Consider the following 16568-nt stretch of genomic DNA (forward strand, 5'->3'; position numbering starts at 1 on the left):
TTTTGTTCGTTCTACACACAAAGGTCCAATATATTTCTGTAACGACTATAAACTGGTCCAAGTTTTTAGTATATAATCCTTGAGCCTACCTGTGATGAGCTTGGTCTTTTCTTCTGTCTATTGGATCAGAAGCTCCATGCTGAATCTCCATCGCCTCCCCACGTGCCCATCTAGACACACACACACAACACACACATATATATATATTTTTATTATTACATTTGTGTTTTGCTGTAAGACATATAACATAGAAAGAAAGAAACCCCTCTACTGTTCTCAGTTTCTCTGGTAGTAGGTTTAGATGCATCTAAATATAATCTGTAGGTCTTGTGTGTGTGTGTGTCTGCTGTTTCCAATGCCCCAATGCCTGACTGGCACATTTCCCATGCAAATCCACACAGGTGATCTTGTGGCAGCTTGTGATTGGATGATGAAAACAAAGGGAATAGGGAAACGAGCAAGAAAAAAAAAAATCAGTTTTATGAGCAGCAGTTCAGCTAAGAGAGCAGGTCGCACATGATTCAATAACAAAATATAGACTGCAAATATTCAATTCAATTACTACTTAGTCAAATGTGGGGTGTTATACAAATATTACCCAGAGATGTCATCTGTTTGTACAAGTCTGTCCTAAATAAAAGGCAGTAAAAGAACAGGTGCATGTACTATAATGACACACAATGGTAAACCCAGAATATTCTGCACAGCACTGTGACAAAGCCAAAACAGTCAGTACATGACAGACTTACCTGAGTCTCCTTTAGTAACACAATTAGCACAAACACAGATATCTTGCTGGTTATTAAATAGTTCTTACACCTAATGCATGCCACCATTTTTGTTTCTTTTTCTTTGTTCTGTTTTTTTGGGCACATTTTATTTATTTTGCATGCAGCAAGATTTTTAGAATATTCCTTTGAGATTTGAGGATCACAAATAAGGACTCAATTGAAAGATCTGAAATTTGATGTTTTCACTGCTTCTTTGATGGTAAACAGACTTTTCCACCTTAACGTACAAAGTGCTTTACAAATGGACTCTCAATCAACTATTCACACATACTTTAGACACTTGCAAGGTGCGGGTCCATTCGGAGCAACTTAAAGTTCAGTGTCTTGCCCAAAGACACTTTAGCATGCGGACAGAAAAAGTCAGGAATCAAATCAACAACCTAGAGACCAACTGGACCTCCTTGACCATACCTACCCCCTGAAATGATAATTATCAAAAAAAATATTCAAGTGACTTCTAAATGCAATTTTTAAATGTTAACAAGTAACTCGTCAGCTTCTGTGAAACAGTCTGATTAGTCAGGAGGTATTTGAGTCATGATCTTGGAGACCAGTGACCTTTTTAATCAGAGGGTTTTTTAAGAGGGAGGCAGGCCGGTTTGGGGGTCCAAAAAGTTTCAGGGAAGAAATTTTTTTACCTTAGTTATCAAAAGGAGATCCCATTGAATAGCCTACATGTACGTGATTTTGTTTAAGAGTGTTGATTATATTAATTGATAGAAGTTTTTGCCACGTTAATACTGCTCCTGGCAGGCACATATATGTTCCCACATACCACACTAAGAGGTCACCATGCCATAAATATCTAAGGGCCCCTGGACAGAAAGTGTTCTCAGGTACCACAAACTATTCTAGAAATATACCACAGAGACAGATTTCTATCTCTCGCTCATGTTTAAATTTCATCCACTGAGATGAATCCTATATTTAAGATGTGACTTGACGCATTCACCAACCAGCCTTTGGTAGAAACCCGACTATGTTATCAGAACTTGGATGTTTGTACATTTTCACTCAGCTAATGAGCACTCACTTTGCCGAAGCAGATCAGTTACCCTGCATTCAAGGCAGCAGCACAAAGAAACAAATCAGCCAGTAGTTTTTTTAATCTCAAGTGACTGCTGGAAGACCCATCTGTTTTCCTTGCACTATTCACATGCCACCGTCTATTTAAAAAGGCCACTAGAAAACAAGAATATATCCCAGTACAGAAATTCCTGAGATGTTTCTGGTATTCGAGAAACAGTCCATCCACACATTTTCAGTTTGTCCATAAACAAACTGGAGTAGAAACGCCAAACATTTGAAAAATCACAATAAAGTTTTTATGTCTGGCTGCGGCAGAAAGAGGTTTAAACTATTACAGTTTCTCATTTCTCAACATAAAGCACTGATGAGTTTATTCTTGAACTCCAAAATATGCAGCTCAACACATATCTTGGTCAGAATTCTTATGACATATGTAAAGGTATTAAAGATTTGTAACTCAAATATATGTCAGCGCTGGCCATCCGTATGGTCCTAATAACAGTAAATCCTGCTAAATTCTCCTAAAGTCAGTTGGTTTTACTACAAACAGTTGATGTCAACAGATTCATGGGGCACTAATAAGGATTGAGACAAATAAAAACTCTAGTTTCGCAGCTGTTCTTATATTAAGAGTATGTAGAATTTTGTATAACCTTGCAGTGCTTCCAAATGTTGAGTACAACAAGTGTACAACAGGTTGCATTGCTTTTATAAAATAAAACCGGTGATACTGAAGAACAGGTTCCATGTTCTGGATAAATGACAATTTAAAAAAAAGCACTTCTACTGTACATGTTGACAGATGAAAGATGAGGGTGAGAAAACGCTTGGTCCAGGAATAGGCAGTCCGTTGAGAGACTTCTGGAATGAGTAGAAACTTAATCTGTTTGGCATTCAAAGCCACCAACACCACCTGACTCACGGCAAGACCAAAGGCAGATGAAAGGGAGAAATAACCAGAGAGTAAAGAAGGGAGGATGTTTGTGAGAGTATAACAAGCTTGTGTTGGATAACTATCTATTTAGCCCAGGCCAAATTATAGGTTTGCACGTGAAATACATTCCTCATCTCCACAACATAAAATCAAGTACATAAAGCCTATAGAATACTCCACCAGCTATTTTACTGTATGTATTGTGATCTTGAGCACAGCTGCTTTTGGTACAACTGCAGATTCAAACTAAACACAGCTTCACTGACAGTCAAAGTACATATTGATCATCAGTGGTCTGAGTGGTCTAAACCTGCAAATACACAGAGACTGTGAACTTAACTTTAGTCAAATTAATTTTATGTGTACACATATTCAGCAAATAAAACTGATTCTGATTCAAGCAAGCTGTTTCAGTTATTTTCCATCATATCAGCTTTGTGTTACGCTTACATTTCTTCGTAAGTTAAAGCAACATTGTGCATCCTTTTTACGATAAAAGAAGAGATTTTGAATAATGTTGATGCTACTGTGACATATATTGAGGTGAATGGTGTCATTCCTACTTTGCGCATGTACACCTGTTCATGCACTATGTAACTCTGTCACACACTACCAAATATTACACTGATCTTTGTGAAACTGGCTCATATTATGAAGAAAATGCTTTCTGCTTTGCCTCTTATGTCCTCCAGTGAATGTTTTTCTTAACTGATGAAGGTACGTGTTTTTAGTTCAGTACCATGTAACCTATTACCTTTACCACATGTTAATAGTTAAAGGAGCCACTATGTCTAGGACTATGTTTAGGTAGGAAACATCATATAGCCCTAATGTTTTACAGATGTTATAGTATAGACTTGGTATATTTGTGAGAAACATTTGTTTTTGTCTTTGTTCATTCTGTTGCATGTCAGAATGGATCCAAGCTCGTATTAAAGTGCATTGAACATCAGATCTTGGACTTTCTTCATTGAAGAGATCATCAGCTCCAGAAAACCATCATTACAGACAATAAAATAAACTGCTACAAACTATAGCTGTTATTAGCTGTTGTGGAGAATTGTATGCATCAATGGCCAGTTCAATCAGTGGAGAGAGTGCAAGATATCTCATGCTGAAAGGTTTTTTGAAACCCCGCCAAGGAAAACGGAGGATTTATCAGTACACCTGTCATGACATGATACCATCCCAATTCTTCAGAAGCCGTCCTCTCTGGCTCATCTATATGCCACCAGGATAATTCTTCAACTACTCTATGTTGATTCTGGAGTGGCTTCTACGTTATTTACCTTATTACGTGATACATCTGTTGTGTTTCAGGAGTGAGTCAGCACTAGACTCTGATCTTGGTAACCATAATAATGAACAAAATGGTGCCTGCCTACATAAAAACAAGCATACATACTTTGTATCTCAAGCTGAAGAAGTCAGTGTCCCCATAACAATCTAGGATTTAACACGACCCCCACATTAACCTCAAGAGAAAGACCCTGTGTAACCCCCATATGTGGCTTGCTAGAAATTCAGTTTGTTAGCCATGTTGCTCAGACTGTGAGCTCAGAGTACCAAGGGGGTGTTACTGATTGTACCCTAGGTGTTTTGGATCATTAGGAAGAGGAGCATTGTAGGCCACAGAAGCAGGCTAATGCTTACAGGGAGCAGAGCAGTTGTTGTGTCAGAACCGGAGCTGGAAAAACGTGCAATGTAACCGGGCACAGCTGCCTCAGTGGACATAACAGAGGCGAAAAAAACCAAAGGGGGCATAAATGAAAGAAGCTAAGAAGAGTAAATTAGTTAGTTGTTGGCGAGAACTTTGTGAAATAAAAGGCTAAAGTACTGGCTGCGATGTTTCATGTCGTTGGACCTGCTTAATGTTAATGGCTGTGTTAGCAAAGCAAATCAAAAGTAGTATATTCATAACTACGCATGTACAGATGTCCATATTTACAACAGTGGTATTGTACTCTGAAACTGGGGGCACTAATTCACAAAAATACCTATTTCTACACAATGTTGCTTTAAATATTTAATATGAGTCTGTTCAGTCTGTGACATCACCCACCAGAAATAAGCATGCATGCTTATTCAACTAAATAACAAAACTGTTCGTTTTTCTACAAATCTAACTTATATTGCGTCCCAACAGTCACACACATTTATACACCCAGGCACTCAAACATTCTATGTATCACAGCTAAAAATATTCATCACATACTTCTGATCACAATCACCATCACATTGTTTTGATTTGGATACAGACCAGCCCACAGTCATTCACAGAATATACCAGGGGGAAACTCAGAAACCTTTTTAGTTTAGACTGAACAACGATTGCTGTTGTCAGATGATGACCTTTCTTACTACTGGCTGAAAGACACTCCTCGGATGAACACACATACTGGTTTCATTCTGCTTTAGTTCATAATATTTAGTCAGCAGATTAAAAACCATAGAAACATTCACATTGACTACGAAAGACAACAACAAAAAACAGTGCTTGTCACGTTTCCATGCGCAGTGGATACACAAAGAAGTTATTTGCATCAAGTTCATGCATTATCTGCAATAGACTTGAACAGTGCCACCCCATACTCTAGATTTCATAGAAAGGCAATAGACTGTATCAGACATACCGGTAAAAAGGCTTGATGTTTGCTGTTTTATTGCAACTTTGGAAATGTTACAGGGAGGGGTTAGGAACGGGCTCTGTGTAACAAACCATGTGTTACTGTTTGATATGAAAGCCATATGTGGTGAAATCTGTTTTTTAAGGCTGCCGGACATGGTGGCCTTGAAAGTTTCCTACACTCCTTCAAAAACACACCCATTTAAGGAATAGGACTAGAGAGCTCTTTTTAAAGATTATTCAAAGTCAACATGGGAGTGTGTGTAATGATGGTTTTCTGGAGCTGATGATTTAATAAATATATGAGTCCAAGATCTGAAGTTTAATACAAGCTCAGATCTAAACTACTAAATCTACTATAACATCTGTAACATCAGGGGCTATTCAGGCCTTTCTCCCTAAAGGAATATAACTCAATATGATGGTCACTAGCTACACATAGTCATAGACATGGTGGCGCCTTAAGCAATTAACACATATTGTATAGGTCATAGGTCACATGGTACAACTAAAACTACATGCTATCACATGTAAGAACAACATTCTAACAGAGTGAAAGGTGACAAACTTTGATATAATGTTATCGTCTTGAATCCTCATAATTAGGACAATCAATAGTCAATGCAAATTACTTAAAAAATACCGTACAGTTAAACTTGAGGATAGTATGTCATGGATAAACAGAAATTACTATTCAAATAATAGTGACCAGTGTAAACAAATAAAGGCTGGTCCCATATATCCTGCAACACTCCCCACTCTGAGTTTAACTTTGAAGCTTATTTGAAAAGCGCCTTTCATCAACAAGGCTATTCAAAGTCTCCACATAAGACGAAATGGCATTAAGATCAAAATATATAAAAGAAAGAGTAGTTTATAGTAATAAAACATAAAAAGACAGAGTACAGAGTAAAACAAAATAGAAGATAAAACATAATTAAAACTACAAGAAGACAAATCAAATAGAATTAAAAAAAATTCAGTGCATTGTAAGACTATTGATAAATAGTAGGTTTATCTTTAAAAAAGGGAAGTAGAAAACATGAAATTATAAACCCTGATTTAAAAGAGTTGAGTTGGTTGAAAGAAACACTTCATAACTGCATGTTTCGTTGAGAAATAACCTGAGTGGAAACATGTTGATTATTTGCAGAAGATCTGATGCCATGCAGATAAAAACATTTCATTTTTGAAAAGCCTATAGGCAGAATAGCCTTTCACTAGTGGCACTGACGTACATGCATAATTGTTGTTTTTGGCAAAGATGTCGAAGAAGAAAGCCTGCCATTTGTCAGTTCAGTTCAGAAGGCTTGTTTTTCGCCGAGTTCTGCATTTGAACACTTTTATAAATCTCTACTGTGGCATTACTCCACGGTGTCTTTTTCTTTCTACTGAATACCTTTAACTTAGCTGGGGTTACTCAATCAATTCCCTTTTTTTGAACTACTAGAATTATCAAAAACATCATGGGCAGAGATTGAACATCATTGATGGAGACTAAAACAAGGGTTCGTGTGGAATGCATAATTCACTGGTGTTTTCCTGAAATAGTGATCTCAAAGAAGATCAGAAATATCAGTCACCACAACCTTAGACATGTTAAGACTCTTGGAGAAGATTAAATTCAGAGTGTGCCACTTATTGTGTGTGGGCCTGGGTCAGTCCATAGTAATTCAGAATACAATAAAGTTATATTGTGCTGCTGTTCTGGAGGTGAACATGAATGTTTAACTCATCAGTCAAAGTCAATACCGATGACAGATGGCTGTTTGTAAAAGTCATTAGCCAAATTTCAGTTTACATGCATGTCTGTCTAGACCCACATAATATATGTAGTGAAGACTTTGGAGAAACAAAAAGTGTTATATGTATTTTTTTAGTGCATGAAGGCTTGGAGGCCAATAGTTTCAACAAGCTGTTAAGGAAGGCCAACAGATTGGACTAGGATCCCTGTTCTGTTGTTCTTTCTTAGGCCTCTTCTACTTTGTCCTAGAGCTGCACAATACCAGCGGTATACACGGTACCCCACGGTGCCAAATCATAGCGGTTCCTACTATACTAGAAATTCTACACAACGGTACTATCGTGGATTACTATACTACCAGTGCCAGTCTCCGCTACATAGTGGCCGCCTCTGCTCTCCTCCCGGCTTCTCACTGTATGCTACTCCCTCGTAAACAAACCAACGTGGCAAGTACTGCAACCGAACAACAGAGCTGCTGAATGATTGGCTGTTTGCCAGTTACTGGTGATGTCCGGGGATATTATAGGCTGTTTCCGCACGCTGGGTCCTCCTGTCTGTTAGCTGATTGGCTGTTCGTTGTTTCTGCCGGCAAGTACGAACTCCATGAAGACCGCTCCGCTTCGATAGAAACTCGCTTCAAAACAAACAACAAGCTAAAGTTCTGTTCCACCCAGACGCGCCTACGGCTTAGAATCACAAACACGAGACAACACACTCAGCGTGGCAGAAGCACCGGGCCCGAGACACCATAGACATATATACATAGACATATATACACAGACATAGACATATATACTGTAGGTAGACGCCTCATTGAGCAGGTTGGTCCGTTGCTGCGTTACGTTAACGTGTCCGCCATATAGCATGTGGAAGATCTGCCCCGTAAACTAATAAAAGGAAATGGATTGAACTTCGTAAAGCGCCTTCTACAAAGTGCTTTAAGTCTATGTCTATGACTGACACCACTAATTTTGCTCAAAAAACCAAACTCGTTGTTTCAAACTTGTTTCAGTCTAATTTTTACTTCACCAGTGTTATGTTTATCATGCACCAAACAACATTAGTAATTAATAAGTATTTATAACTTGTACAAATACATTGCAGTTCACAAAAATAATAATAATAATAAAAAGGCTGCAGTAATACCCGGAACCGTGATACTTTGTCTGGTATAGTATCGTGGTTACTCATTTTGGTATCGTGACAGCTCTACTTTGTCCACTAATCAGAATTGTTCCTCATCCTAGCCGAGGGTCTAATAGTAGCGAATGTTGTTTGCTCTACAGATTGTTAAGCCCATTGAGACAAATTTTTGATTTAAAGGAAAGGAAATTAAGTTGAGAGTCTTGGTTACTCTTCCACTACTCAAAACAAGAACAACAAGATGAAGTCCAATGTTTCTGGGTGTTGGTGGGGGCAGTATGCCCAATGGGAAAAAGAAGAGGCATATTGAGGGTAGTACCAGTAGAGCAAGGACCTTGTCTGTCAGATGCTTCTTCTCTCCTGATGCCAGATAGATTTGCTTGGTCTTGATTTGAATGTTTGTGATTCAAGATGCACCTCAGTTTGTTCCCTAAGAGGGAAGGCAGGGGGAGACTGATGAGGCAAGCTCTTGGTGACCTTGCTGGCCTTATCTCATAAACCCGGGAAGGGAGAGAGCGGTTCTGTTTTCTTTTTCTTGTCTTTGTTATCAGCAAGGTTGGTGTTACTGAATGTGCTTGGTTGTGGTGGAGGCAGATGACGTGGCAGTGACCGGAGGGGGCAGGGGCTGAATTTAATGCCAGTGTTAATCAATGCTTTCATTTTGTCTGTAAATCCCAAAAGAGTTGAGGCAAGGGAGAGGGAAGAGTGAAAGGGAGGAGGAATCAGGGGATGGTCAACTTGCTCACATTGAGGCTGTGATGTTTTATCTTTGTAGAGGTGAGGCTGCTGCAGGTGTAAAAGGAAAAACCAAAAAAAACAACAAAAACCTCTTTGTGGCTGTGGCAGTGAAAGGCATTACACCCCTAAACTCCTGGAAGGGATTTAATGTGAGAAACAATGAAAGAAAATGTTGACTTTGCTTCAAATAGAAATAGCAGCAATGGTGAATGGAGGTTTCTTACTAAAATGTGATTTAAAATATAATAAGGTAAAGGGAAATTAGAAATAAAGGGTTTGTCTCGGATAATATCGTGCAAGGTTTCTCCCAGGAAGTTCAGAACACACTCAGACCCTTACACATCTTATGTCCGTGTTGTTCATTGAGAATGGGCTAAATACTATCCACACTCAGTTTTATAGTTTTTTCTATGTGAAATAGCTCCTCTGTCATTAACCTTAAATGATATATCATTAACAACAACAGGTAGATATATTAATGTTGTTCCTGAGGCCCCAGGATGTGTAAATGATTGGTTCCAGGAGGGACTCCTTTGAGGCGATTAGATGAGCTATGAAGGAGGTCCAGAGGAATGTAAAGGGTTTTCCAGATGTGGGGTTGTTATAAATATTTAACTTATCTTATCTTTTGGTCCAGAAGACCCTTCCAATCAAAATGTTATATCGTTATATTATTACCGTACAGGATTTTTTTCTCAATAATGTCCCACACTGTTAACCCACAGCAACTCTTCTAATTACATATGAGAGTGAATATGGGCTACTTAATTAATTACGTATAATCAAGTAATTTATATATTTACATTTATATATAAAAAAGTACTTTATATGGTCATTAATTATTGACTATACAAGACTTGAAAAACATCTGAGTTGCAATGAGTTGCTGTTAACCCCAACTGTGTCAGTGTAGCTGCTCAGTGGCCAACAGATCAGCCTGAGAAATTGTGTGAATGTGGTCAAAGAAAATGAAAAAAAGAGCAGAGCAAAACATGAAATATTAAAAACAATAACAAAATACAGAATGAGCTCTACCGTGCTCTAAATGTTTATGCCCATAGCACACACAATTCAAAAGGTAATTTGATTTTCATTTAAACAAACTATAACAATATCAGGAACATTCAAAGAGTCGTGGTTTCCTTTCCGTCTCTCTTTCATTAGCTGAATCATTTACAGGAAAAGAAAATTCGAAGATAATGAGTGTCTGTGGTGAGCACTATATGATCTGCCCCTCTTCAGCCAGCTATTCACCAAACAGAATACACACAGGCACACCCAAAGACACAGGAACATAAACAAATGCTCAATGAAAGACACACACAAAAGTATGTAGGCCCTAAATAAACTGCCATCCCTCTGACTCATCAGCAGATACTCTCTGCTGAAACAACATAAAATCTTTCACTCTGGAAACTTTTATAAAGAGTCTAGTTTTATATTTATTTGTGTGTTTTAAGTAAGGCTTAGAGGTATGAAATATGTGTTGCTTTATCTCAGGGCTTTCATCACGTGGCAGTGAATGTTAAAGTTCAGCAGTGTGTTAACACACAGACACTGGCGTTGTGACATTTCTTTTTAAAGGAAGAACATAAATTCTGTTCACTGATGAAGCCTGTGAGGTGCAGTTGAAAGTTCTGGAAAAACAACAAGCAGCCCTTGAGTCAAAATTATTTAGTCTCTTACTCAGGGATCAAGAGTCAGTGCAACAATGAATAAAGTAGAGCAACACATCTTTCATAATTTTAATGTTTAATGTTGAGCCTCTCTGAGTTTTTAAAACTCTTGAGTGGAACTCAGAAGCTTGTGGACAAAGATGAAGGCTGGGGTTGAAAGATACTAGTAAGGAGACCTTTAGTCATGACTATTTTGTCTAGAGTCAAGAATTCATTTCCGTGCTTGGCAATCAGCAATCTAGCAAGAACAAAAACAACTGTTGGATTGTTGTTGAATATTTGTAGATTGATTTCTTCCTCAAGGTTTCAACAACACAAAGAACATGATGTAACACAGTGAACCGTTCAAAGACAGGAGGTATGATGAATACAGGAAACTTACAGTGATTTGAAATAAACCTAATTTATGTCTAGAATAAATAAATAACAGGAAGAGAAGATTGCGTTTAGTTCTCCAGCAGTCATGTGTAATTGACTGTGATGGACAAGAAACCTCATGTACAATACCTGCTCACCAAAGCTACTAAACATTTAAAAGGTTTCAGCATGATTTATTTTAATTTCTGTCATCAAATGTGTCCTGCAAGATTGGGTTTCAAGTGAATCTGAATAGAAATTGAAAAATCAGACTGGCATGGCAAGATAGAATAAAATGATTAGTATGTTGTGATCTATTAATGGTGTTTAAATGTTTTTATCACACATGCCTAGTGCTATATGTCACCTATACATCAGTTCATCTCCCAACAATGACAAAAAAGTCATTTTTTAGGTATTTCCCGGTATCTTTATAGAATTTTAGAATTTGTCATTTTTATGATAAACAATAAAAACATTTTGATCCTGCATCCTGCACTTGTACACTAATTTTGCACCCAATAAAACCTCTTATTTATGATGCTGCCAGGTGGGAGTGATTCCTATTTTATACCTTTATACCTGTCTGTTAGCAAACTGCTACTAACGAAACTGGGATGCCAGGAGCCAAACCGCCTGGGTAGGCAACTGCACTCTCTGCCAAACTGGGGTTTTAACCAAAGATCAGATCTGATATGTCTTTCCTGACATTCACTGTAATGTTCATCTTTAAAGTTGTTGTTTTTGTAGCACTCGATACTTACTTTTACAATTGTATTGGATATACTGTATTTTAAGTATAAATTAGGTAACATTAACTTTGAGGGTTTTTTTTAAATCAGGGCTGATTATCTAGGAGAGGCTTTAAGCTGGTCAAACCAGTTTCTGTACACTCTTGTAGACTTAGCGCACAGCTCATTTGCCAGTCAAATATTTTTGGTTTGGTTATGGCATGTGCTGCAGATAGAGTCTAACATAAAAGGCACTAACAAATGTTAGCTATGATCAAATTCTCAATTTTTTTTTTGTACATACCACAATAACAGTCCAAAACTATGTAGCAAAATATATGACAGGTGTTACATCCAAAAGAGATTTTGTTTGTGTTTCCTAGTTTTGGTTTGCTATTTCAAAGTTTAACCTCTGACTTAACTGACAAAAGTCATGCCTGGAGGGCTCGACTTATGAAAAGAGCCCAACTAAAGTAAGTAGATATCTCCACCCTCGTCTTCAGTGATAACAGGTCTTGTATCAAATCAAAATTCTTTCCGGTAGTTGCCCTCCATGGATGGAATAGGGGCTTGGTGTAGGTTAATGTCAGGTTATAGTTTGACTAGTGCCATTGCCAGGTTCATGTCATATGGGACGGAAGACAGAGGTGGAAAATAAATCCAGTGTTAACAACTTTTTATGGGTTGAAGTCACATTCATTTAATTACCTGTAACTACCAACTTCCATTGACACGGGCACTCATGTTTGTCTGCCCTTTGAGGCAGATATGTCGTGACCTTTTGAGTTTCAGTATCAGCCATTATTATGACTTGAACAGTAACGTGAACACTCTTTATGTTAATGTAAAGGAAACCACAAATCAAGGGGGACACATACTTTGACTCAGGTCCATAAATAACTTGACCCAAAGTCTGGAATAGGATACCACAAACGGCGCCATCAAGAAGGGGGGCAAGTTATCAACAGAGCTGTGCCAATGTTTCATATTTGGGTAGATCTATATTGTACATTTCATCTTTCCTCCATACATGGTGCTAAAGTCCAAAACACAGAGCTCAGTACTGAAACTAAAGCCAACTCTTGTGATGTCAACTGCTACACTCATAACACCTAGACAAATATGAGCCTTTCACTGTGAAATAATGTGTGCTGTAGTCAAGAAAGTGACTTTTACACAAAGCTCGCTATAACACAAAAATATGTGTGTTAAAAAAGTGAAAAAATCTTACTAGCTTTCTCTATTCTATAAATATAAAACCTTGTCCAGTAGCCTTACAAAATAAATAAAGCAAAGCAAAAATAAAAATTAAATTAAATTAAAAACCATAAAAGACGTCACAAAATGAAATTAGTATTCATTCAAATCAGCATTTTAGCAGATATTTGCTCTTTATGTAAGAGACTACTTTTTAAGTCTGAGCTTCATCTTTTTGTTAACCTATTCATTGTCATGTGAAATATATCTTTTTTTTTTTAATCGCGGTCTCATCAGTGCAATCAAAACCCGAGATTAAACACACATATCACAGCTGAGCTCCAGGCAACGACTTGTGGCACCGAGTTAAACTTCTCTGACTGCAAAACCAAAAAGTTGCCAACGGCTGAGGGGCAGTTGCACTCACCGCCTCCTAAGCCCAGCAGCCGGCAGATATCTCTGGTGAACTTCATCGGGTTTTACAGTCCAGCATTATCCACCCGCACTCTGTATGAAATTTAAACTTTCACGCCGTACAAGAGGACTAGTTTCTGGTCTTCATTCAGCGCTGACACCTCCCCCGGTGAGCCAACCGCTTCATGTGAAACGTTTGCCCGTTGATCCTTCTCCTCCGCCCGCCTGTCGACAACCGCCGTTACTATACACAACGACTTCCGGCAGTCGCTTTTCAAAATAAAACAATGACAGGCAGAATTTAAGGACAACATCCGGTCGCAACCATCAAAATAAAACCACCAAAGGATTAAAATCGTCGAGTAGTCTAAACTCTCAATATTGTTTGATGTCAAATGAGATCAAATACTGTTCAACTTAATCTTTCTTTTCTAAAATCAGTTATTTTGTCCCTTTTATTGATTTATTTAAGCTAGGATGTGTTGTGGAGAAATTGCTAGTCAAGTCAAAGGTCAATGGTGAGGTCAGGAGGGAAGAAAGTGTTCAGGAGCCTCTGATGTCTTATGCTGTATTAATTATTGACGCTTGGCCAAGGAGAATTAGAGACACTCTCAAAGTTCATCAGAAGTGCCTGAGTCGGTCTCACATTCTGCCAAACTCATGCTGGTGTATAGACTTTAAACCCCCAAATACCACAGATACTATACACCCAGAATTCGCCAAAGAAAATGTCTTTACCCATGCAGGTGTTATTGTCAACACATTCTAGTCTGAAGACACTGTTGTCTGTTTACAGATTGGAACGTCAACAGCAAGCTATGTATTATGTCTAAGAAGGCAGCAATAGGTCTCTTCGACCCTGGCCACCACAGTGTTTAGATAGACTGGCACCTACTGTTCCCAACCAAAGCCAAACAACTAATACTTCTGAGGACCTCAAGGCCTACATGTGTATAAGTATGTTTGTATGCATTCATCAGTTAGACATTTGCACATCTGATAGAAATGTTGTCAGGGGCCCAAGACAGATATATTGGTGTTGTTCAGAAGTGGACCCGAAATGCTGATTAGAGTGACAATGAAGGAGGTTCGGACAAATGTAAAGGGTTTCCAGATGTGGAGTTTGTATCTTTCTATGTTGAGCAAATTTGTCCATAATCTCCTTAGCTCTGATATTAAGCCATCGACTAAAGATCAACTTGTTGTTTGTTGTGTCTTGGCCTAGAAGATATAACCTATCAATTACTCTACTTTACTTTTATTTTCTTTATTACATTTGGTACAGCTTATTATTGCACTGAGAATGCAGTTTATTTTTATTTGTTTTTGTCAATTTCTATTTCTTTCTATTTTAGTTCATTTGATCTTTTATCTCTATCACTTTTATAGATCCTATAGTTTTGGTAAATCTTCCTAGAGAGGAGTTAATATGTAAGTAAAGATCCTTAATAAGATTCTATAAAACTATAATATACACTCTGCAATCTTTTTCAAAGAAATTCTTTTAGAAATGATAAATGCAACACAAAAGTTTCAGAACTTTGTCTCTACTTCTTACATAAGGGACAAATCAACCAGTCTAACTTAGAAATGAGAAATATCCTGAGAACAACAGCTGTAAGCCAGCCTGTATTTCCTGGCAAGCTGACCTACTTAAAACTAGAAATCAGTGGTCTGGGTGGAATGAATATTTGCGGGTACAGATAAGACCAATGTGAATTACAGGAAACTGCACAAGGAATGTAGACTGCACCTTTGTCCACTGGGGGGGTAATATTTCTACAGTATAGTGAGAACGTTTGATGTAAAGGCCACCTTTGCATAAAAGTAATTAGAGCATTTTCTTCTCCTGTATCTTTGATCAAGTGTTGATGATACAGGACCATGTTTTGGTTGGTCCTGTATTGTCCTACAATAAAGAAAAACTCTAGAGGACACAGAACTTTAAAAAACATTGTTTTAATCAGTCAATAAGGAGTTGTGTATGGGTAAGGATGTGTGCAAACTTGGTACCTGCCCATCTTGTTGGTTCCAGGCAATGTGGTGCAGCACAAAGAACTACTATGTGCTGAACACATCTTTAAATGTAAAGGTTTCCCGGAGATATCAACATTTTCAAATGTGATTGTTATAAAAAATTAGGAGTATACTGGGGTGCAGATGTTTTAACTCTTATAGAGAGTGTGTGTGTTTTCTGTCTTTTGCATATCTCATCCACTCCCTTTATCTGGCATGTGTTTACTAAGGCTGGCAGGGAGAGATAATTAAAAAATAGTTCAAGGACAAGAGAGACAGGTTAAGGGGAGTGTCATTTTGGAAAAGAAACATAATGTTCATTACTAAGCGGAAAACCAAAAAAGGAAATTGTAAGTGGGGAGATGTCCAACAGCCCATTTTAAGAAAATTGTATAAGAACCAACTGACAGAGCTCTTCAGGGAGCCTTTTCTCTGTAACCCCTTTTGTGTGTTGCACTGTTAAACGTTCCTTCTTGTACAAGAATAATAAATTCAATTTAAACTTTGATACTTTGAATCCAGTCTTCCTTATTCAAGAGTTTTGTTCTTTCCATAACAGTGATACTTCTTAAAACGTTTAAGTTGAGACCACTTAATACTAGGTCTATGAAACCAAATGTATTTAGACTCTCATTCCAATGTCCTATCACCTGGATATTCTGGACATAAATGTTATCTTATAAGATAATATTGTCAATATCTTTTGTCAAAGGCTTCCATGTACTGCACATACTGCAGTCTGCATTGTTACATAGATATTAGTATAATAAGATCAAGGTCCAACTAAGGCTTGAGTCATGTTGTTACCAGTAATTAGAACTCTTTAATAAACTATTCTTTATTTATAATTTCCTATATAAGTGCATGCAGTCTAGATATTTGCATATACACTATGCAAATACCGTATATGCCATATATACTGTGTGTGTGTGTGTGTGTGTTTCTTTTTTAAACAATTATTACATGATTATTTAGTTTGTGTATTGTTTGAGTTAGTTGTAGATATCAGATCATGACTCAGTGTATTTATTGCTGAAAATTAAAGAGGAAAAAATACAAAACAACACTCGTGAATGGCTCTTAACAGAAGTTTTTCATGTGTCTTCTCGGTTTTCTTGGTATAAGGATGGAAAAATATATATATTAATCTTGCCCGCAGTCTGCTGGCACAA

The 16568-nt window shown here is 37.6% G+C and overlaps 1 protein-coding gene across 8 annotated transcripts in view; it reads right to left on the minus strand.

Annotated features, from left to right (window-relative positions):
- Positions 1–16568, minus strand: part of LOC104939516 (B-cell receptor CD22) — a 509789-nt gene that overhangs the window by 100915 nt on the left and 392306 nt on the right. The gene's annotated exons all lie outside the window — the stretch shown is intronic.

The sequence above is a fragment of the Larimichthys crocea genome, chromosome X, assembly GCF_000972845.2.
Source record: "Larimichthys crocea isolate SSNF chromosome X, L_crocea_2.0, whole genome shotgun sequence".
NCBI lineage: Eukaryota > Metazoa > Chordata > Actinopteri > Sciaenidae > Larimichthys > Larimichthys crocea.